Genomic DNA, 21,994 nt, shown 5'->3' with positions numbered 1-21,994 from the left:
GTGTCTTCCTCTGAAAAATGAGGATGCAATAGCACCTGCTTCAGGTTGATTTACGAATATCAACTTCAGACTTTACCATTCTCTTCAAATGTTCTTATTGTGATCATTTCACAGATAGGGGAATCAAAGTTCAGACCACTTAAGCAAGTCCACACAATTAGTAAGAGCTAGAGATGAGAACGAACCCCAGGTCTGTCTCTCCCTACATCCTGCTGTAGCGGCTGAGGGAAAGCCTAGGTTGGTGGAGACAGCATTGGCACTCAGCCTGGTTTCAGTGGCCGGGAAGAGGGAACTTGGTCTCAGAAGGGTTTGCAGTGCTCCAAAGGGAGAAGCTTCCCCTGAGGAGGAGCTGACCTCTTCTAGGTACTCCCCAGAGATTTTTGCCCTGTACAATCTTATCCGGGGCCTCCCTGGCAGTCAAGGCAAGAACTAGAACATGAGGAGAAGCTGCTCATTGTTTCTTCAGTGAGACTGCTTGATTATCAATAAGAAAAATAAATTTCAGGAAGGGAGATGTAATTTAGATTCCAGAGTCTTCCTTGGCACTCTTTAAGGGCAGGGACTAATCCTCCAGCAAAATGGGTTTAATTAACACTGAGGACTCTCACAATGAGCAATGACCATGGAAGATGTGGCTTTATGAGAACATCTGCAAAGCGGCACATAAACAAAGCACAAGAATATGGGGAGAACTCTGGAACTAAGTGCTGAGGGGACGCGGGACTAGGGGTGCTGTAAGTTAGGTGGAGTTGGCCAGGGAAGGCTTCCTGGAGCAGTGGGGTGTGGACCAGGCTGGGGAGGGACAGGCTTTCCTGGAGGTAGGGCAGGCCGGGGAGTAGCAGGCACCTCGCATCCCAGCGGCAGCATTCCTGAGCCATGCCCCAGAGCCCTAGCTCAGTGACCTGGTACCCTGGGAATTTGCCTTGCCTCCTGGATGGGGATTGTCCAGCTGTACGCCGGCCCAGTCCTCTTGGTGCCACCTGGAAATGACATGGAAATGTGGTGCGGCCTTGAGCCAGGTCTTCCTCTCCAAGGAGTCTGGTCCAGTTTGGCCTGTGGCCCATCCAGGTGCCTGCTCTGTGAGGGGTCTGAGGAAAAAGATGAGGGAGGAGATGAGAGAGGAGTGAGGGGCCACTGGGCCCTGCCCTCCTTCTTAGGCCCTGAGAGTGCCTTTAGGGAGGATGGCAGGTCCACAGTCTGGCTCTCCTATGCTCGGCTGCTTTAGGGCTGGCTCTGGGGCTGGGTCTGGACCTGAGGCGGTGAAGAGAAACTTTGGATTCACAGAGCTCCTGAGCAGGAAGGGCCCTCAGTCTATCTACTTCCTTTACAGAGAAAGGCCTGGAGGACCAGGAGTCTGGAAGGGAGGACAGAGTGTGTGTAACTGTGGTGGCAGTGGTGGCGGAGGGACAGTCCCAAGATTTGAGGAAGAGGCAGTGCCCTGGTTTTTGAGGCATTCTCTGGAGTATGGGGTAGACAGGTGCACCGCAGGCCATAGTCCAAGGTGGTAGCCGCAGAACCAGCTCCAGCACTGGGTGGGTTGGGGAATAGGGGCAGATCTCGGAAGGCTCCCTCTGGGAGGGGTGGGCCGTGAAGCAGGGCTGAGAAGCAGGAAGGCGTAAAAGGGCTGCGGGGAATTCCTGGTGGGAAGAAGGAGGCCTGGGTAAGAAGCCTGACTGAGATGACAGTGCGACAGGAAGCAGAAAGAGAACCCTGAGAGACAGAGCTTTGGGTCCCAACTGAGGGCTTTGCCTTTGATAAGGAGGCAAATGGAGTCCTGTGGTCCAGCAGGGCTTCTGACTGAGCCCTAGATGCAGACAACTCTTCACCCCTGCGAGCATGAGGGCCAAGGCCCAGGGTCCCTACCTGCTCTCCTGTGCTGCAGCTTTTCTAGGAGCTGTAGCCTTTATATCCAGGGCTGGGGAGTGGGCTCTCTTGCCCCCTGTAGTGGATTTTGTGGTGAGGAGGGAGCATGTGGAGAGGGCATCCTGGGGTGAGCTGGTGAAGGAGGGGTTAAGGATGAAGACACTGGAGAACTTTGGGACTAGGGATGACTCCCAGTATGTCCTCACCTCTAAAGACGCTCTGAAACTGGGACAGAGGCATATATTTGGGGATTCATAGTCAGTTTATGACTGGCATTTAGATGCGTGTCTGCAGCAGCCTCAAGAATGACAGTATTTGGCCATTTATTTCCTGCCCAGCATTTAAACAGCAGCATTGTTCGGGGCCAGTAGTTTGGAGCAGAGAGACACCGAAAGAGATGAGAAGGGAGAGACTAACCCTTGGGGAAGAAGACGAAGCTTCTTCTCCCCTCAGCCATTGTCTTCTGGGGAGAGGTGGGCTGCAGAAAGGAGGCTACTGGGCAACATGAAGGGGCCTGGAAGGAGGAGTCAAGATGGCGGTTCCCTAGCCAAAGGCCACACATGGAGGCCAGAGGGACCTTGAGTCTGAGCCCTGTGGAGAGAGCTCTGTTGTTGGCCCTTGCATCTTGTCCTTGGGCTCTGTGCCCAGACCTTGCTGTCAGCACCTGCTCACTGAGCCAGCGCCTGGCAAACGCAGCAATGAGATCATGGGGTGGGGCAAATTGGCGGGCCCGTGATCTCTGTTGGAGCTGCGGCAGGTGCATGGCAGAGATCTGGACCTGGCGCCTCAGTAATCTTCCTCCTGGCCCTGTCCCCTCCCAGCGAAGTGGCTCTTCCAACCAGCCACTGTGGTCTCATCCACCTCAGTCCCAGACTCCAACAAAGAGAGAACACTGGCTTGGTCCATGGACAAAGGCTTAAAGTTAGACTTCAAGAAGGACTTTCTATGCTGGAGAAGGGACGATGGGATAAGAGAAGGGGAATTTAGTTTAAGGACACTTGTTAATAACAAGTGTATATTCCTCACTGACAGCTTATTCTGTGTCCTGTTCTATGCCAAGCTCTTTGCAGACAGTTGTCTTGTAATCTTCACTGTGACTCTGCGGAACATGGAAACTCAGGCTAAGGTTTCACAGCCAGAAAACAGAGGGGCTGGCACTCTCGCACCCGAGTCTCCAGCTCTGAGATAAATCTTGAGGTCCAGTGAAGCAGACCACTGGAGGACCATGCGGGCTCCGAAGAGCTCACTCATTCCTTCATTTAGTATTCAACAGTGAACAAGACAGGGTTCTTCAGGGCAAGAGTTGGAGGTCAAACAGGCAGGAATGATAAGAAGTGAGTTCACATTCCTGAAGGTGGAAGTCAGCCGTACAGAGGTGGGTGGGCCTGTTTCTGTTTGGCACATCTTGAGTCAGAAGAGAAGCAAGTGCATCAGAACTGCAGCAAGAGAGAGCAAGGTGAGACAGCAAGACTTTCAGACTTCCAGGGCTGCGTGTCATGGTCATGTGAAGGGCGTGTTCTCTGGAGAGGGAGAGCAGTTTGAAGGGCCCAGTCTGGTGGTGGGGAGATGGGTGACCTGATTGCAGGTCTTTATGTATGTGTGTGTGTGCATGTACACACACATGTGTGTCTACAGTCTCTAGGGGTGCACTTTCTGCCCCAGCTGGCTCTGAGCCCTCCAGCTGAGTCTGTGCTGTACTACGGGCACCAAAGGAAGGATTTCCCATTTGCTCATGGTCTGGAATGTACTCTCTATTTAGATGCAGTACTTTCTTGATTGAAGACCATTCTTGTGCCCAAATGCTTATTCTAGTCCTGAGACCCATGTCCTTACTCCCAGGAGGTTTTTTTCTCTAAGGATCCCCATTCCCTTCCTCTTTCCTAAGGATGAACTGCGTGTAGGATTTCAGCTAGTATTGGGCATATCCTATTCCTTCCCCGTGAGCCCACAATTCCACCTTGACTCATTTACCCCTGTGTTCAGCTTCCACAGGACTGGACCCACTGTAGTGAGTCCCCACATGCTCACAGCACAGATGCATGGAGGAGGGGGACGCATGGATGACTCCCAGCGTGTAACTGGGGCTGGCCCTCAAGTATGCCCTGTCAGGTATTGGCTGCTGTCTCCTGTCGGCTCTTGGTGTGCAAGCCTGTGCCCCATGTCAAAGGGTCTGGCATCAGAATCTGTGTTTCAAGACCTGGTGGCAATACACAGTCAGAATGCTAGGATGTCAGTGCCAGGTGGGAACCCAGAGACCGTCGAGGCTCATATCCTTCACTTACAGACGAGGCACCCTCCCAGAGAGGAGAAGCCTTTGCCCAAGATCACAGAGTATTTTGGGGGACACTATGAGTCTCCTGACCCCATGCCACAGCCCTTTCCACCATGTCATGTTGCCTCCCTATGTCACATTGACAAGCTTCTCTCTCCTTCTCTTTTATCTCTTGTCTTTGTGTTTTTCTTATGCTTGCCCCATCTCAAGTTCACCACCCATCCAGACCCTGTAATTCCTTAAAGCCTAGCCTGGTGCTCCTCTACTTTGGAACCTACCTGATTTCTCTCCTCTACCTTCTTCTGCACCATTAACAGTATGTCCTGCTAATTCTCATTCCCTAATTGTCTGTTACACAAATTAATGCTTTATTAGTTGATGCTCTAATGACTTGGGTTCTAACCAGGCTCATTTGCTCCCCAGCGGCTGCGTGACCTTGGGCTAGTTACTTAACATTCTTAATTCTCTGTTTTCTCATCTGTAAAATGGAACAGGCATTTGAACTTGAGTACACAGCAGAAGCTAAGCTCAGAGGGCTGGACTTGGAAAATAGCAAGATTGAAATCTGAGGTGTGGTGGGTATGGATGGGGGTGATGGCAGAAAGGCAGGCAGAGGCCAGATTGTGGAGAGACTCAGCTGGGAGAGGTTATGCTATTGACAGTGGGGAGCCCTCAAGGCATTTTTGGAAGGGAAGTATTAACGCCCCACCTAGAGTTTGGGGTGGCCATGAAATGGAGTGAAAAAGGCAATAGCTTTGGAGCTGACAGATCTGGATTTGCATTTAGTTAGCTGTGTGATACTGCACAGATTGCTAGATCGCTCCGAACTTCCTTTTTCAATCTGTAAAATAAATATTATACTCACCCTGTAGACTTATGGGAAGGATGAAATGAGAAAACATCTATAAATTGCTTAGCTTGGAGTCCTGTACTTAGTAAGTGCTTAATGAGGGGTAGCCATTATTACTGTGCTGCTTTCGTCATCCTAGAGCACATGTCTGTCTGTCTACTGGTCTGGCTTTGTCCCTGGGTCTGTCGGGGCCTTGAGTAACAGGCTCATTCCTCACTTTCCAGTTTGGAGACTTTCCAAGGGCAGGGCCCGCATGCATATCTCCCTGTTCTAGCTATTCTGGGAAATGAAAGAACCGGGAAAGCTGTTGAGAAGAGGGTGATGTCACCCTATTGGGCCTCTGGGTGGCTCTGTAGAGTCCCCAGAGACCTGCAGGCAGGCAGTAGGGAGAGTGTCCAGGCCCTCTTGGTCAATCATTGATCTTACAATATCTGAGGGGATTAGGGCATACAGGGAACTCTGTGCCCCCAACTTTCCAGCTGGGCTGGCAAGCCTACTATCCCAGCGATAGTCCTTGGGGCCTCAGGTGCTGCTGTGAGCCTGCTGCTGCCTGTGAACCCTGTGAAGAGGGGCAGGCGCAGGGCCCAGAGAGGGAGCAGCCCAGAGGGGTGAGGCCTGAGAGGAAACTAAATGTCAGCCACCCCATCCCTTTCCGAGTGTTTCCTTGACCTGCACTTGTGGAGAGGGGAGCCAGATACACCATCAATAAAATAAAGTCTAATAATTATTTGACAGTATTTATAAAATACCTACTAGGAGCTGAGCAGTGTGTCAGATGATGAGGGTAATCATTTGGCAAGGATTGACTGGGTCTTGCCTGCATAGAAGGGATGCTATACAGGGCAGACCTGAGTTGGGGCTCTGCGGGAGGGGGCAGGCTGAGGCAGAGGGCAGGGTGGAGGAAGAGCAGGCCAGGGCCCTGACTGTGGTCTGGCTCCGCCACCTCCTCCCTTAAGGCCTCAAAATCTGGTCTGCTCCATAGGCCCCCATATAAGACATGCCACCTCTCCGGACCTCAGTGATCCCTTCTGAAAAATGGAGAGTACAATGCCCTTCACTCTGTCACTTGGAGTGTCAGATTAAGGGACAGTCACTGTTCTTCCATCTGGGCCTGAGTTCTGGGACACAGAAACCAAGAGAGGCAGAACCCATGGACTAAGGACCCCAGTGGCCATAAAACAGACTGAGGTGGGCTCTGGGCATAATGACCAGCTCTGGGATGCTCTGGTAGAGGCTGGAGGGAAGGGTTCTGGGTGTGTGCCTAGGGTGAAGAACCATTGGACAAGATCCTAGGCCCAGGGTCCCCTCACCTCCTTTGTAATTTGGGCTGCTTTCTCAGAATCTTCCAGCTTACCGGCCCCACTACACAATCCTGCGAGAGTGGGACCAGGCCTCGAGGGCTGAAAGGACAAGGAGGATGGATAACAGATTAGGCACAAAGGGGTAAGAACCCTGGACTTGCCCAGCTCTGAAAGTCTCCACATCTTTTCATTTTATAGCTCATCTTCTGACTCCACAGAACCCTGTATAGGCCCATGAAACTGAGTGAGTTGGGTTGAAGGATGCTCATACCCCAGTGGCCCCCCACTCCCAGGATACCTGCTACCTGGGTCTTATTGGAAGTGGTCCTCGCGCAGGTATCAGGCAGGCAGCAAGTTGGGGCCGACAAAGGTGCTGAGGCAGAGTACATCCCTCAGGGGACTGCTGATAGTAGGAGCAGGGTGGAGGGTGGTCCAATCAGCCCAGGAGAGGGGAAAGGGGAACCTTACCCCCTTCGCACCCTTTGTGCTCCTCTCCCTGGAAAAGGCACTCTCTTAGGCTCATCACACCGTCTCCGTGCACCCTCCCTCCCCTTCTCTTCTTCCTCCTTCCCTCTGGTTTCCTTTCCATCTCTGGTACCATCCTTTCCATCTCCCTCCATTTCTCTCTTCTCTTTCTTCCCTCCAGTCCTTCCCCATCTCTTGTTTTCCCCCCAGAGCCTCCTCATCTTCCCTCCAGTTCTCTTTCACTCACTCGCTCCACTCAGACTCCACGTTGAGTTCAAGCTGCCCATTCTCCCCTCCTGGAGACATCCCACACACTGCAGGGGGTCTGGGATGTCTTCTCTCTAGGCGTCCTCCTCTTGAAGACTGACCAGACATCAGCCTGAGTTCCCACGGTGCCACCGGCTGCCTCAGGCTGTGGGAGGACTATGCCTGAGGTCCCCTCTGTCCTTCGGATCCACTGGGCTGGGCCTGAGGACAAGGCAGCGGCCCCTGGAGGTGAGGCTGGAAATCGCAGCTTCCTGCCAGCTCCAATACCCCACTCCTTGCTCACATTCTCACCCCAGGCACCCTGAAGTTCACACTTGTTTGTCTAGGGGTACACATGAGTGTGTGAATGGTGTGTGGGCACTTAGGCATAGTATATCATGCATGCATGCACGTGTGTGTCTTGTGTGTGTGAGTTGAGTGTGTATAAACTGTCAGATGTCAGTGTCTGTCTATGTCTGTATGTGTAGAATGTACATGTGAATGTATGAATGATGTGTAGTCTCTGCAGACTTTTGCCTGTGTGTAAGCCCTTTGTATACCTGTGAGTACGTACACACGAGAGCACATGTGATAGTGGAAAGGCACATGCTTCTGTGGGTACCTGGAGGAGGTGAGGACTCGGCTAAGTAGGAGCTCATCTGTGCCTGGGAATACCAGTGAGCATGGGAATAGCATGAAGACACGTGGCTGTGTGTGTGAGGGGGCTGTGAGTGTGTGCATGGGGCTGCTCTCACTGCCTGTGTGTACTTGTGTTTTCATTAAAGTGTAGGGGATAAGAGACCTCCAGGAGGTCTCTCAGGTCTGACTGTTTGGGTCTGCAGCACCATTGACACATGTGAGTAGTGTGGGAAGCCTAGGGGAAGCTGTCCGTGTGTGTGTGTGGAGACAAGTCCTCCCAGGCCAGGGCTGGGGCTGAGATAAAAGCAGAAGTATTTTGTGATTTATAAGCTTTTGAAGAAAAGCCTCAGCCCCGAGTTGGGCCCCAGACACAGTGAATTCCATGCATCTCTCAGGCCTGACATCACCCAGGCACCTGAAACCACAAGAATGAAAGGAAGCTGCCTCCCCTACCTGTCCACCCACCAAAGCCTGAGCCAGGGGAGAGTGTGCACATCACTTGCCCTGAAGCACATGCTGGGTGGAGGGGCACACTGCCCAGCTAATGTCCCAGTCCCAACCAGAGACCCCTCCCTGACCACCAAGGCAACATGTCAGCAGGCAGTTGGACACCTGTCTTTGCCTTGGTGGACCTTGGGTCCAGGTGCCCCCTTTCCTAGTTAAGCCTGGCTTCTCCAGGAAAGCTGAGTGGGCTTATTGTGGGCTGCCCTCCAGGATCAAGCAGCTACAAAGCAGAGGACAGGAAGCCCTCAATAAATGCTGACTGGAAGAATGAATGAACAAATGGTGGCTCCTAGAGGTGGACCTGTCTCTTCCCCGGGAGGTCCCTGAGAGTAAGTGGGTAGCTGTACTTAGTGCTGGGAGATTGGCCTTTGAATTCACCTCTGCATAATTCTTTCTGAACTTCACTTTCCTCCTTTCTAGAAAAGAGCAGAAATCCTCCACAGGATCATTATACCAATGAAATGTGGCACTGTGCCTGGTTTCTGGAACATGGTAGGTGCTTAGGAAATGATAGGCATCTCCTCCCTGAGAGCTGTCAGCTGCCCTGAGCCCTTCCACAGCTACTCCTAGAGCAGCTATGAGTCAGGTACTGCTGAGCAGCAGGGATCTTCAGGTTCCATTCTGGAAGCATGAGTCAGGCCCAGGTCAAGGAGGGAGGGAGGTCACAGTGGGGTCAGATGCTGGACTCAGGCAGGAGCAGGCACGCCACCTTATCAGGATACTTGATACCTGTAACTGGATCTCAGGAGCTGGGAAGGCCAGGCTCTGAGGCTGAAGTGAGCACCCCCAGGTCTGTGGGGCAAAGGTCTTGTTGAGGTGGGCTCTGTGCTATCTAGATGCTTTTCAGATAAAACAGCCTCAAAAGGGACCCGGGAAGCCTTAGAAGGCATTGCTTTCACAGTTGCTGCTGCTGCTGCCTGCTGGGACAGGACTTCCAGCCCTGGGGCTGGGCTCATCCTGGGGACTCCCTCACCGCATCAGAGATTCCAAATCCAGCTCGCCAGGCTTAGAGTCCTGTCTTGGTCCCCAAGAGCCTCTCTTCTTTATCTAGAGTCCAGCAGTCTCCAGTCAGGATCCAGATAAGCTTTCTCCAGGTTTTGATGAACATTTGAGACATAGAAATTCCTACTTTGAATTCTCTCTCCTGCACCCCTCACTCTGGGCAGGAAGTCTGTCTTTCCCCATCACTACAAACTGTGACTATTCAGCACAATGGACAGCGCTCACCCACACGTGTGGTGGGCCAAGGTGGGGATCCCTTGCAATGGAAAATATTTTAGCCACAGTATAAATATCCCCAATGCTTGGCTTCTTATTTTTAGGAGCCATTGCTTCTTGGAGCCAGAAACTTATTGGTTTCTTAGCACAGAAAACTAAACACACCATTGTAGACATTCACATTCACAATGTGATTTAGGAGGAGGTGCAGGTAGAAAAATGGAGGGAAGTAGTGTGGAGATGGGGCTTCTGTCTGCACCCAGACATGCAGAAAAAGTCAATGAAAACACACACATACACACACAGAAGATCACTCACTGAGCACTAGTCGTGGACCATCCCTTATTGGGAACTGGGAAGAAATAGATAAAAAAGTGTGACATGAGGTTGACTTTGCACGGTTCTTGACTTGTAGCGGCTCACAGTTGTGCAGAGGAGATCTGCTTCAATAAACATTTATTACTTTTCCATTCTTGGAATTTGCAGAACTATATCAGGGAAAACATAAAACCATTAAAGTATGCAAAAAATGAAGCAACAGCTTTGCTGAGTGGAAAAAACCAGATCTCATAAACCCTCAGTGACTAGCCCTTGGAACACCAGCTTCTAGGGCAGCCCGTTCCTTACTTCATTCCTGCTGGGGACACAACATTGGGGAAATGGCATAGAGGTCCTAGGACAAGAGAGTTTGGTGGCTTTTTATGGATTAAATACACATTTATGTACCAACAATATGACAGTGCCAGAAATCAAAGGCCGTCCTCTCTTCCCTCTCTCTCTTTCCTTCTCTTTCCTGAGCTCCTCCTTCTTTGAGCCTTAGGGCCCAATGGGTAGGCTTGGTGCTAGTGGGGTATGGAAAGAGTCCTGGTTTTCTTCTCCTCTTATCCCAAGCTCTGGAGTCCATGAGGTTCCGACATGCTCCTAAGTGCTCAGTGCTGAGGTTCCTTGTGGCCCAAGCTGCCATTCCAGCCTTCCCTGGCCCAGCCTCTGTCTGAAACCCTGGACAGAGAACTGTTTGCCCAGCCCACACCTGGCAGTCTGTCCCCGAATGTCAGGATAAACAGGTTTGGCTGACCGGACTGGCTGTAGCCTTTATTTTTAGTGAGATAAAGAGTCAGAGATTTTCACTACGACTGAAATAAACTTTTTGGACTTGTTTTCTTATGAATTGTTTCTAACATATGGAAAGGTGGCAAGAATCGCATAAAGGAATTTTTTTCCCCTGAACCATTTGAGAGTAAGTTGCTGACCTGATGTCCCCTTCCCTTAAATACTTCAATGTGTATTTGCTACAAACAAGGACATTCTCTCTCACTTAACCACATTATAGTCATCAAAATTAGGAGATTAATATTGATATGTGACTGCTATCTATCTAATCCTCAGACCCCATTCAAATTTTTCCAGTTGTCTCAATGTCCTTTTTAATAAAAGGATCCAGTTCAGAATCCTGCGCTATTGCATTTGGTTATGTCTTCTTAGTCTCCTGTAGTCTGGAACCATTCCTCAGTCTTTATTTTCATAACCATGACAGTTTTGAGGATGATAAGCCAGTTATTTTGCAGTATGTCCCTCAATTTGGGTTTCTTCATGATTAGATTTAGGTTATGCATTTTGGCAGGAATACCACAGAGGTGATCCTGTGTCTTCCTACTGCATCCTATCAGGCAGTGTATGATTTCAATTTGTCCCATCACTGGTGATGTTAACTTTGATGACTTAAGATGGCGTCTGCCAGGTGTCTCCACTGGAAGTTACTTTTTTCCTCTTTGTAATGAAAATGAGCTTTGTGGAGAGATATTTCGAGACCATGTAAGTATCCAAATGCTCATCAAACTTCTCTCACTAGTTCTAGCATCGCTGTTTCTTGGCTCAATTATTGCTGTGACGGTTGCCAAATTTCATTGTTACTTCTACATTTATTAGTTGGCATCTTCCGTATGGGAAAACCCTTTTTCTTTTCTCTACAGTTATTTATATTATATAGACTCAGGGATTCCTATTTTATTCATTATTTATTTTGATGCTTGGCTTGTCCCAGCTTTGGCCAGTGGGACTCCCTTCAAGCTGGCTTCAGGGTCAAATTGATACATCCCTCCATTCTTTAAGTGCTTCCTACCTTTCTGGAACAAGATGGTCCTAGCTCATCATGTGATTTCTCTGTCTCAGCCCTGCAATTAGACATTTCTTCAAGGAAAGCTAGTTTCTTTTAGTGGAGAATGATATTTAGAAACCAAAATCTTAGTACTAGGTATGCTCATAGCTTTTGAAATGTTGCCAGTAATTTTCCAATTTTTAAGCCAGGAGCAGAATGTTGCCTTCAAGCTTTAACATTCTAGATGGGTGACTCTAAAATCTGTTCAGGTATTGAGCAACATAGAAAAAAATGAGACTTTTAATGGCAATACATACTATATTTATTGAGTAAACATTAATGTTTTATAGACTCAGATATCATCAGTGGATAGAGGTACTATATATACATATATGTGCACAAGTATATGTATGCACACACAATTTAAATCTGTGTAATCTATTCTTCTATCTTGAAGACCATGAGTTTATACTTATACCTTCAACACCAATCCCCACACCACACAGTTCATTCTAGTTTCCTCCCCCATCATCCCGGTGTGTATAACCAATCTCCTCTGCAGTCACTTCCCCCAACGCAGATGCACTCTTCTGTGCTGGGACAAGCAACCCCCATCCTTCACGGTGCCGTGGCATGGATGCCTGCTTTCCTTGCCTCCATCTAATAGTTTTGGGACTGAATTATGCATGAAGGAAGGCCAGCAGGTAAACAGGCAACATTTTGAACTTTTTACTGACCAATAAATCATAACTTTTCCTGCTCTTTGGGAGGTTTTGCTCAAAAGTTGTACTTAAAAATGGTATCTGTTTTGCCATTATTAAAGTACCAAACTACGTAATTAATATTTGAATAACAGAGAATTAGACATTTCTTCAAGGAAAGCTAGAGAAAAGTTACCTGTAATTTTATCACTTGAATACAACCTTCGTTTAGTATTTAAGTGTATTTCCTTTTAGTTTTCCCCCGGTGCATCTGTTTCCTTTTAAATATAATTACAGCTTTAATGTTACTATACCTTTCCAACCTGCCAATTACTTGAGGCAACAATAAAAACATCCATTACTTATGAAATACCTAGTATGTGCCAAGCTCTGTATAGGATGTTTTCTCTTTCTAATTTAATCCTTAACATAATATTGCAAAGTAGGTATTTTCCTGATGTTAGAGATGAAAAAACTGAAGCTCAGAGAGGCTATCCCAAGTTGCAGTAATAGTAAGTGGTAGAGCTAGGACTGGAACCTGCATAGCTCTGACTCCAAAGTCTGTTTGGCTATCCAACTCCCGGAAGATAAATATTTTTCCTATAATACAACACTATTTCCATAACTCTGATTTGAAGTGCAGGTGCATTATATAACTTACTCAACCACTCCTCTATTGTGGGATATGTAGGCTGCTCTCTCTCTCTCTCTCTCTCTCTTTCTCACTGTATAAACAATGCCATGATGAACATCTTCACGGATATGGTTTTTCACTAATTGTTTTCCAAAGGGTTGACTTAATTTGAATGCCACACTCAAATGACATTGGCATCTTATTTTTACAAAAAAGTATTTTGATTTAATTAGCATATATTCGAATACAAGTTCTATACGCATGACTAATCTGGTTGTTTTATGGGCTGTGCTGAATGAGGCCTTCACTGAAAAGCTGAGGGATGATGTGGGGGCAAATGCCAAGACAAAGGATTGGTTTAGTCAGCTCAGGAAAAATGTGACCTCGGGCAGATGGGATTCTCAGTTGTTGGGTGTGATAGTTAAATTATTGTGTCTTTGCTCCACACCCTCACTTACATATTCCGCTTTGTGGCATGGAGTAGGACTGGGCTTTGCCAGCCGGCTCCATTAGGATCTGACAGTAGGGGGTGCCAGGGGGAGCCTGCAAGGTATTTTCTTTCTGTGGGCTTCCTTTCCACTCGCTGTGCTGGTGAGATTTTGCCCCAGCAGTGCCTTCCTGTAGCAGCAACTGAATCCAGCTGGCAGTCTTTTCAACACTTGGAGAACAGCTTCATTGTGCCCTTCTATTCAGGCATCCTCCCAGTGCTAGCCAGCTCATGCCCCCTCCTCAGAGGCCGAGGTCCCAGTGCCACAGGGCCCTGCTGTGAGCTCAGAGACACCAGCACCGTCTGCCCTAGCAGCGCCTCCTCCTTGGAGGTCTGCATTTCAGAGCCCCTCCTCTCAGTTTCTAAATTTTAATAGTCTAACTCTTTCCTTTGTCCCCTCAGCCCCAGTTACAGCAGCTACTTGGTCAGTTCCGTGACCTCTTAGGGTTCTCTTTTTACCCTTTCAATTTCCCAGTTAAGAATTCTATACCTACTTAACAATTCTTTACATTGAATCCTCTCTGTGCAAATACCCGGTGTGACTATCGTCTCCTTATTGGAACCTGACTGACAAAGAGCAGGCCTTGAGCCCCTGAGATACAGATGCCTTTGTAGTACCTACATGTTTTCTTTTGAGTTCAGTGTACACAGAGACATGAGGAAGTTACAGTTCCCTGGGCAGCGGGCCTGTGGGAGCTGCAAAGCTGGCTGAAAGAAAGCAGCCTCCTCCAGAGCATTCTGGTTTTCTCTTGTCAGGTCTCAAATAGGAAGTGTCTAGCTGGGCTGAAGAGTTGTTGACTGAGGACATTCCAGCTAGAATGTTTGGCAGCTGTATGTTCCAGGAAGTCAAGGGCATCTCCTGGAGACAGGAATCTGTTTAAAATAGCCCGTCTTCATAAATTCACGTAACTATTTTGTCCATCTGATGCATTAAATCGCCACAGAACAACTTTCATTTCAACTCTATTCGGCAAATATTAGCGAGCATCCAATGAAGGTCAGATGCTGTGTTAGACAGTGGGGATATGGAGATAGAGTCACTAGTCCTTACCCTATAAGATCCCACTGCCTCCTTGGAGGATAAACCCGGGTAAAGAAATACATGACGACTTCCAGTTAAGTATGGCAGATCGAACACACATATTTAAATCTGCTTCCTGCAAGACCCACTAAAACGGCCATGAAATTTATTTATTCATTTATTTACATACAAACACAGCCCATTGGTTGTTTTGAAAACAAGAATTGGTTTCGACACGATTGATATATTACGGAACAATTTGAGTACAGTGTGCACTTCACTTTTGCTTATGCGCAATTTTGTCTGTGAGGAACATGGGCAAAAACCGCACCCGTCTAACTAAGCCATGTAGGACTACACAAAACGCACATAATTCAAACATCTACCAGCTGCCTCAGTTCACCACCCGCATCCATTCGCTTCTGGTGTTGCAACTTTCTGTGGTATTTCAGGTAACCACCCTTCCTGCCACTTCACAATAACTCAAAAGTTACAACCTTTCCAATGCCCACATCCACAAGCATATCCACAAGCATACTATGTCTTTTTCTTTTTCAGGTAAAATGCCTTATTTATTGTAGTTGTTATGTATTTCTTAACCCTGTAATAATATGTGTAAAACTGTGCTACTGTTTTTATGTTCCTATCTGTTTTTTTTTTTTTTTTTAATGTGTCACTGATAGAGTTTTGAGTATTGTGTTCCTAACCCCACTTTCCCCCAGGTAAGCCCTGTGGTTTTGTTGCATGGTTTTGCATAGTGTGGCGATTTTCAGGAATGTGTGTGTTATGTTATAGAAGAACTGACTGTACATAAGATAAAGAAGACAGCAAGGGAGATGATTGCTGAATGCTTTTGGAAGCTAGAAAGTAGAGCAAGTTGTAACTGTGAGAGAATAGAAAATACACATATTGGTCTCTGCCCCTGGTACGTAACACAGAACTCCTAAAACCCTTGCAAAGTCCTAAATGATGAGTACTAGGACAATCTCATGTTCTAATATGTTTTTGTCCCAGTCCCTGACACTGGGCTCCTAAAACCCTTGTACATTTCTAAGTGATAACAGCACTAGAACCATCTTTTGTTCTATTAAGGCAAATCTAGGTGGGCTCCTGGACGGGGGCTGGTTACCAGAAGACCAAGTCATGACTGGAAGCTTGGCATTTTCAGCCCCACCCTCCACCCTTCAGAGAGAGGAGAGAGGCTGGAAATGGAGTTAATAATTGATCATGCATGAAGCCTCCATAAAATTCCAATAGTGTAGGGTTCAGAGAGCTTCCAGGTTGGCGAACACATCCACATACCAGTAGGGTGACATATCCCAGCTTCATGGGGACAGAAACTCATGCATTCAGGACCCTACCAATCTCACCCTATGTATCTCTTTATCTGGCTGTTCATATGTATCTTTATCATACATATCCTTTAATAAACTTATAAACATAAGTAAGTGTTTCCCTGAATTCCGTGAGTCACTCTAGTAAATTGATAGAACCCAAGAAGGGGATTGTGAGAAACTCAGATTTAAAACCAAGTGGTCAGAAGCGCAGGTGACAACCTGGACTAGTAATTGGCATGTGTAGCTGGAGGTGAAGGGAGCCATCTTGTGGGACTAAGCCCTTAACCTGTGGGATCTGACGCTACCTCCAGGTAGACAGTGTCAGAAGTGAGTTAAATTATAGGACAACCAGCTGGTGTTGCAGAATTGCTTGATGGAGAAAACCTCAACACATTTGGTGACCAGAGTGTCAGAAGTAAAATGTTCCATGTGAGTAGTAAAAGAGATATATACAGGAGGAAATCTGTGGGTTTTTTAATACTCTAACTTAGACCCAAGAAAGTTGATCTTAATCCCGTTATAGAAAGAAGGGAGCTACACAGAGAGAGCTTCAGAAATCTGGAAGGAATTCTCTTGGTGTCCATTGTTGAATAATAAGTCTTGTATGTGTAGAGTGACACTCCAGGGGGATGGGCAAAGAATGACTAGCAGTTGTAAGCTGAACAATTATCAGAACTCATTCAAGTTACAACCAGTCAGAGAGGAGAATCTTTAATGGATATCTGAGCATTCAGCAGAGACCCCAGAAGGGCCATGCCCTAGTGAAAGGGCTAAATTAGTCCAGAATAAAGACTACTCTAGACTTACTGTAACAGAGTTTAATACTGGAGGACTTATGTTACCTAATTCCAAGATTTAGTATAAAGCTACAGTAACCAAGACAGTATAATATCAGCAAAAGATAGACATGTACATCAATGGAACAGAATAGAACCTCGAGTAAGAACTACACGTCTATGGTCAATTGATATTTGACAAAGGTGAAAAGGCAATTCCATGAAGAAAGAATAGTCTTTTCAACGAATGGTCCTGGAAGGGCTGGGCATTCATTAAGAAAATCTTAATGCATTACGCAAAATTAACTGGAAATGAATCATAAACCTTAACATAAAAATTTAACACTATATCACTTCTAGAAGAGAACGTAAGAGAAAATCTTTACAATCTTGGGGTAGAGGGAGATTCATTGGATAAAACACAAAAATCGTGACACATAAAAGAAAACATTAGCTAAACTGAATTTCACCAAAATAAAACATTTTGCTTTTCAAAAGACAAAATGTAAAGGCAAGCCATGCTGGGAGAAAATATTCATATATTTGACAATGGACTTGAATGCAGAATATACTGTATATACATTGCAGTTTCTTATAAAGTTAAACATAGACTTACTATATAACCCAGCAATTCTATTTCTAGGCATTTATTTGAGAAATGAAAATATATGTTCATAAAAATATGTGTATTAGTGTTTGTATTAACTGTATTTATAATAGCCAAAAATTGGAAACAACTTAAATGTCCATAAAAGGTAAACATTGTGCTACATCCATATAATAGAATGTTACTGGGTTATAAAAAAAATAAAAATTGATACCTGAAAAAACATGGATGAATCTAAAAAAATTATGTTAAATAAAAGAAGCCGGACACTGAAGAGTATTTATTGTATAATTTTATTTACATTAAACTTTAGAAAAAACAAATTTATTCTATAGTGTCAGAAAATGGGTATTTGTCTGGGGCCTAGGGTTGTGGGGATTGATTGTAAAGAGGCACAAGGGATTCTTTTGTGGGTAATGAGTATGTTCTATATCTTTACTTTGGTGGCGGATACGTGAGTGTATACATTTATCAAAATAGATCCAACTGTATACTTAAAATGGGTGCATTTGATCATATGCAAATTGTATTTCAATGAAGTTGATTTTTTGAAAACCTAGAAAATTGGTTGCAGTCTATTTAATGAGCCATCGTAACTTTGAACACCTTCTCCCATTCAAAATGGCCAGATACTGTCCCTCCCCACCTCAGCAGAAGATTCGAGGTTTATTCTCTGGAGATGGTTAAATAGAGGATCTTTGTAACAAGGCACAGTAGGGCATTTTACCTTGCTGAAAAGATGGGGATTAAGAGAAAGTTTACTACTTAAATGCTGAGACCCCCAGCCCTCTTCTCTCATTTGTTTACAGAATGCTAGAAAAGCCAGGCATATAGATCCCAGGGAGAGATTTGGAAGATTTTTCTGACCAGCTTCAAAGGAAAGACCCAAAACATCAACAGTGGGATTTCTCCATGTGAACAACTCAGCTAGCCCACATTATAGTGAGTCCAATGTTGACATACCCCATCTAAGTTCATGGAGCTCCCAACCAGCTTTTAGTGCTACCTCTGGAAATGTGAGTACCCATCCATGGCTGTTATCTGAGAAGAGTTTCCAACATTAGAACTGGAGCTCAGTCAATAAACAGGAAAAAACATCTGGAGGAAGCAGAGAATAAGTAGAAGGACAGAAATTTTGAAAGAAAAAATCTCCCTCTTATTAATATTTTCAAAAAGAAAGAGAAAATATTTCAAAGAAATAATCCCAGAAAATTTTCCAGAACTGAAGGACATGAGTTTGCAGATGGAAATGACCCATTAAATACTCAACAGATCTCATCAAGTCATTTCACAGGAGACAGAGAAGATTCTACAAACTTATAGAGAAGAGAAAAAAGTTTTCATATAAAGAATCTAAAGTTAGAATGGTTTCAGGCAGCTAGAAGACAATGGATACCTTTAAAATTTCGAGGGAAAACATTTTCCAACTCAGAATTCTACAGCTGTGCAAACTATGAATTAGTTTTGAGAATAAAGAATATTCAGACGTGCATTTTCTAAACACATTTACATCACCTTTCTCAGAAAGCTACCACAAGATATGCTTTACTTAAAATTAGGGGTAAACTAAGAAAGAGGAAAAGATAGAATGAATATAAGAAGCACGGAATCCAGTGCAAAAGAGAAAAGAAGGGAGTTCCTTGGATGATAATAAAGGGAGATCCCAAGATGAAAGCAATGCAGCAGGTCTAGGGAGCACACAGTCTGGATGGGAACCTGGGAGAAAGCCTGTGAAAAAATGACTTCCGGTGATGAAATGAATAGACTATTTAACATGCTTGACCATACTGAGAGGTTAAGACAAATGAGGGAGAGTGCGAGATCCTTTAGGGATCTACATCTATATGTCTGTATGGAGATATATAGACAATTATTAAATCTGGGAAAAACCAAAAGTAAGGAAGTATATTGCATGGTTCAAAAAGTAAGTGAAGTATATACTACATGGCTCAGCAGTGAATAGCAATTAAAGGAATAATTCTATTAAGAGGAAGGGAGATGGGAAATGTGGTGGCCATGGGGTGGTAAGAAGTAAATTCTCACTTTCCAGAGTGGGAAGTCAATATGTAGAAGTCAACATCTAAACGAAAAAAGTGAATTAGTAGCAGTATAAACATCCTATTTGTATAATGTATATAAACTTTAAAAATAAAGGTTAAAACTTGAATTTCGGGGAGCCTTTGGGGAGTAGGAGTTGCGTGTAGCTGAGACCTGCTATTTTTCATCACGAGCTTGTGGTTTGCCTCCTAAACCATGCATATGTATAACTTAGATAAAATTCTTATCTATCTGTCTGTCCGTCCGTCCATCTGTCTATCCATCCATTCGTCTATATCTAGGGCCTATTGGGAAAATGGTGGCTGAAGTGGAGAAGAGTGACTCTTCTTCTCATTGTTCTGCTGGGATATTCAATTAATAGGATAAAAAGCTAATAAGCTAAGGAGGGTGGGTAGGAAAGTTTGGTGTTTTGCTGGAGCACAGAGAACACACATCTTAGAACCTGGAGGGAGTTCTCAAAAGCCTGGGGGAAACATTTGTTGAGCAGAACCAAGACCCCCTGAGGCACCTAAGCAGGTAGATCCACTACCTCAGGACAAGGAAAGGACTCAGCCATGGCCACTCTGCAAAAAGACTGGAGAGAAGTCTCAGAAACCAACTGACAAAGGCTGCTTTAAGGAAGATCCACTCTGTTTGCCTGAGCTGGGAGAAAATTGTCCTTATCTGCTCACAAAGAACCTAGAGGCTCTCCCCATTCTTCAGACATGAGAGTCCTGCCTACCTGCCCATTTGCTGCCAGCCTGAAGGAAGGACACAAATTTGGACAATCAGAACAGTGCCTACTACTGAGAAAAATTTAATGGAACAAATGAGATAGAACTTAAAAACAATTTTCAACAACAAAAATATTTCTATGGGGATTCAGCAACAAATTGCTAAGTCATGATCTGGGAATTAAGAAGTTAAGGCACCTAAATTTTAGTTCTGTCTCTACTACTTTTGTGAGCTACATGCCTTTGTGCAAGTCATCTAATCAATCTCTCTGAGACTGATTTCTCACTCCAGAAATACTGTATTGGTGTACTTAGTCCACATTCTCTAAATATTTGTTTTATGAATAATTCATAAAGGAATGATTGATGTGATTTGCCTGAGGCCACCCTTAGTGAGAGCTATGCCTGAAGTCCACAGGTATCCAGCTAAGCACACAATGAAGATGGGTCTCTCCCACCTCCCTTTCCCCTACTCCCAGCTCATCAGCTTCCACACTCTGCACTCCTCCCGGAGGATTTGCTCCTGGTTCTCCACAGAGCACAGGACCAGGGTGCAGACCACCACGTCTACGGAGCCATCGGCCACCTGTTCATGTTCTCTCTAGCAGCCACCACAAAGCGCTCAAACTGCAGGTATTGGTTCTTGGCTACACTCTTGATCAAGAACTTCTCAAAGTTGGGGTTGGGGTCAACACAGGTCACCCTGCATCCAGGTGGATAGAACTTGAAGTTGGTTCCGGTGCCACAGCCCACCTCCAGCAGGGACAGCTTTCCGGAGGGGCCCTCAAACTCCTGTAGGTTGCTGAAGAGCTCCCCATTCTTGCTCGCCATCTATTCATTGTATGTCACACCGAACCTCACTAAGAAGTAAGGGAACCATTTTTTGCATGTCCAGTTCCACAAGCACATGAAGTTCAGTAGGTACATGGGAAATGCCAGGATGTGGAGGGCCTGAAAGAGAAGCTTGAGGACTGCCAGTGTGCAGGAAAGAGAGCCCAGAACCACAGGGATGGGGAGATAGGAGCAGGGTGCAGGTGGCAGCACTGCCACAGATAATGTACAACCCTGCAGACCTCCCAGGAGCACAGTCATCAAATAAACAACAGACTGAGGAAGACAGCATCTCGAATCCCAGGCTCCTTGGGCTTTTACCAGTAAGGAGAGGATGAGACTCTCCGTGAGCGTGGCAGATGTTCCAGTGGTCATCTGCCACAATAACTTCAACAACAGAAACAATTCCCATTTATTGGGTCTTAAGTACATTTTATAACATTATCTTCTTCAACACTTAAAAGAACCCATGAGATAGACACTATTAATTCCCCATTTTACAGAAGAAGAAATGGAGTCACACAGAGATTAGCTACAAGGCTGTGTAGCTAGCTGGAAAGGAGCAGTTCGAGTTGAACTAGAGTCCACGCCTTTCACCTGGTGCTGCATGGTTTTCCGGGGAACTGCTGATCTCTGTTAAGGAGAGTCATTGTCGTGCATCAGACTGAGACCAGAGAATGCACAGGGTATAGAGAATTAGCTCAGAAGAGCCTGATGAAATGTATGTTATCACCCCTGGAAGCAGAACTAGCTATTCTCATAGAGTCTGTAGAACTTTCTTTGAACTAACCTCCTCTGCCCACCTTTGAATATCCTTGTCCATTCTTAACTCCTTCCTTCCATAGACATAGAGATGTTTCTCCCCTGTACCAAAGCTGGCCTCTCCTGGGCTCTTAAGCCCATCCTCCATTCCCCACTCCCTTGCTCCATTAATTAGCACCCCCACCCCCTGCCCCATATTTGATATCTCTCTTTATGGTCTAACTCCTTTTCCTCTGCCAAGCCTTGTGCTCAAATCTCTTTCTCTTACAACAATCTTTTTCCTTTAGCTTGCTTTCCATTCATGCTAACTTCCTGTCTCACTTTCCTTTAGTGCCAAACTTCATGAGAAATTTTAGTTGGCACTCTCTGTTTCCATGTCCTCACCTCATTCAAGCCTCAGCTCATTGACATCTTGCTTCTCTACCCCAACAGCGCCAATGAAAGTGCATGCAGACAAATGAGAAGGCAGTCAGAGGGAGGGGAGCAAGAGGGAGTGACAGTGCCAGGAAGTGGTGACCAATGAATGGAACAGAATATTATATCTGAGGAGGGGAGCAAGGCTGGTGTCCAGGGCACAGGTGGATAGACAGCCTGTCCCCAGAGCCTGGAGGGAG

At 45.9% G+C, this 21,994-nt stretch overlaps 1 protein-coding gene and 1 pseudogene across 6 annotated transcripts in view; both read right to left on the bottom strand.

Annotated features, from left to right (window-relative positions):
* The window catches only part of KRT80 (keratin 80), a 41,749-nt gene extending 33,805 nt beyond the window's left edge, over positions 1-7,944 (bottom strand). For 2 of the 6 annotated variants that reach the window (XM_039862280.1, XM_039862281.1), the window contains exons 1-2: positions 6,999-7,944; positions 6,592-6,782 (exon numbers count right to left, since the gene is read on the bottom strand). The gene's annotated coding sequence lies outside the window, so the exon portion shown is untranslated. Of the gene's footprint in view, positions 1-475; positions 1,089-3,965; positions 4,484-6,591; positions 6,783-6,998 lie in introns of those variants that run through there. The other 4 variants (XM_039862282.1, XM_039862284.1, XR_005652670.1 and 1 more) reach the window with 3 other exon arrangements.
* Positions 7,945-13,799: 5,855 nt separating this feature from the next.
* On the bottom strand, positions 13,800-21,597 carry LOC120602238 (methyltransferase-like protein 7A; annotated as a pseudogene).
* Positions 21,598-21,994: the final 397 nt, after the last annotated feature.

The sequence above is a fragment of the Pteropus medius genome, unplaced genomic scaffold (genome assembly GCF_902729225.1).
Source record: "Pteropus medius unplaced genomic scaffold, Ma_sr-lr_union100, whole genome shotgun sequence".
NCBI classification, from domain to species: Eukaryota; Metazoa; Chordata; class Mammalia; order Chiroptera; family Pteropodidae; genus Pteropus; species Pteropus medius.
Note: the sequence above shows the minus strand (reverse complement) of the source record. Positions and strands in the feature narration are given on the sequence as shown.